Source organism: Arachis hypogaea, chromosome 3 (genome assembly GCF_003086295.3).
Source record: "Arachis hypogaea cultivar Tifrunner chromosome 3, arahy.Tifrunner.gnm2.J5K5, whole genome shotgun sequence".
Taxonomy (NCBI): Eukaryota; Viridiplantae; Streptophyta; class Magnoliopsida; order Fabales; family Fabaceae; genus Arachis; species Arachis hypogaea.
The window spans coordinates 86,253,090-86,255,295 of NC_092038.1; the positions used below are offsets into that span (position 1 = coordinate 86,253,090).

The 2,206-nt window shown below is 40.1% G+C and overlaps 1 pseudogene; it reads left to right on the forward strand.

Annotated features, from left to right (window-relative positions):
• Positions 1-948: 948 nt before the first annotated feature.
• Positions 949-1,050, forward strand: LOC112793003 (small nucleolar RNA R71; annotated as a pseudogene).
• The last annotated feature ends 1,156 nt before the right edge of the window (positions 1,051-2,206 follow it).

The window sequence follows — 2,206 nt, forward strand, 5'->3', positions numbered from 1 at the left end:
TGTTCTAAGATATCACTTGTTCCTCAACTTGATGAATGTGATGATCCGTGACACTTATCATCATTCTCACATATGAACGTGTGCTTGACAACCACCTCCGTTCAACCTTAGATTGAGTGGATATCTCTTGGATCCCTTAATCGGAATCTTCGTGGTATAAGCTAGAATTGATGGCGGCATTCAAGAGAATACGGAAGGTCTAAACCTTGTCTGTGGTATTCTGAGTAGGATTCAAGGATTGAATGACTGTGACGAGCTTCAAACTCGTGATTGTGGGGCGTTAGTGACAGACGCAAAACAATCACTGGATTCTATTCCGACATGATCGAGAACCGACAGCTGAATAGCCGTGCTGTGACAGAGTGCGTTGAACATTTTCACTGAGAGGACGGGACTGTAGCCACTGACAACGGTGATGCCAAACATACATCTTGCCATGGAAAGGAATAAGAAGGATTGGATGAAGACAGTAGGAAAGCAGAGAGACGGAAAGGACAAAGCATCTTCATACGCTTATCTGAAATTCTCACCAATGAATTACATAAGTATCTCTATCTTTATTTTATGCTTTATTCATAAATCATTCATAACCATTTAAATCTACCTGACTGAGATTTACAAGATGACCATAGCTTGCTTCATACCAACAATCTCCGTGGGATCGACCCTTACTCGCGTAAGGTTTATTACTTGGACGACCCAGTGCACTTGCTGGTTAGTTGTGCGAAGTTGTGATAAAGAGTTGAGATTGCAATTGAGCATACCATGTTGATGGCGCCATTAATGATCACAATTTCGTGCACCAGCTACCATTTCGATGACATCTATGTCTTCTTCAATGGTTTTCTTCTTGTTTAGAGAGCCCACTGATGAATGGTCTACAACCTTTTTTGACTCATAAGAAAGACCTTCATAGAAAATGTGAAGTTGAACCCATTCATTGAATATGTCCGGTGGGCATCTTCTTGTTAAGTCCTTAAACCTCTCCCATGCCTCATAGAGAGTTTCACCATCTTGTTGCTTGAACGTTTGCACCTCAGCTCTCAGCCTGTTAATTCTTTGAGGAGGGTAGAATCTTGCCAAAAATTTGTTCACCACATCTTCCCAATTTGTTAAGCTCTCCTTCGGGAAGGACTCTAGCCACTTAGATGCTTTTTCCCTGAGTGAAAAAGGGATGTGGTTGGATGTTGATTGGGGTCTTCTTGGGCACTTCCTCCAAATGAGCAGTTGTTCTAAACAAGGGTGATGAGCTGGGGTTTTAATTCAAAGTTGTTGGCATGTATGGTAGGCTTTTGGATGCTACTTCCACAATTTCCTGTGTTTGGATTGATGTAAGAGCCTAGAACTCTCCTCTCTTGCCCAGCATGATTTACAGGGCCTTCGCTGGCATGGTTGTGAGCTTCTCCTTTATGGTTGTTTTCTAAATTCTCCTCCATGTTTGTTTCAAAGTATTCCTCCTCTTCCTCAGCACCAACAGAGCACACAGCAAGAAATACAATGAAGAGATTATTCTTGTTAGAGTGATTGTTAGTGTGAGTGGTGCAAATTATCAAATAGTTAGTGGGTTAGTGAGCAGAATTGTAAATAACAACAAGAAAGAAAGAAAACAGAGATGGTATAGGGGATGAGGAAGAAACTGAATCAACTGAAGGTAAATGACTAGATAAAGTAAACAAACAAAAGAAAAAGTGAATGCTCAATCTAGTGAACTTCCAACTTAATCATTGTTGATACAAAATCAATCCCCGGCAACGGAACCATATACTTGATGCACGAAAACTTGTGTCTCAACAAATTTCCCTTCGACAAGTATATCGAATTGTCGTCAAGTAAAAACTCACAATAGAGTGAGGTCGAATTCCACAGGGATTGATTGGTCAAGCAATTTTAGTTGGAAGAGTGATGAGCGGATATTTTATACGCTTTTTGGGGTAATATCATGTAGATTCTAGTATATTTTTGTTGGTTTTTAGTAGATTTTTATTAGTTTTTAGGAAAACATCATATTTTTGGACTTTACTATGAGTTTGTGTGTTTTTCTATGATTTTAGGTATTTTCTGGCTGAAATTGAGGGAGCTGAGCAAAAATCTGATTTAGGCTGAAAAAGAACTACTGATGCTGTTGGATTCTGAACTCCCTGCACTCGGAATGGATTGTTTGGAGCTACAGAAGTCCAATTGGCGCGCTCTCAATTGGGTTGGAAAG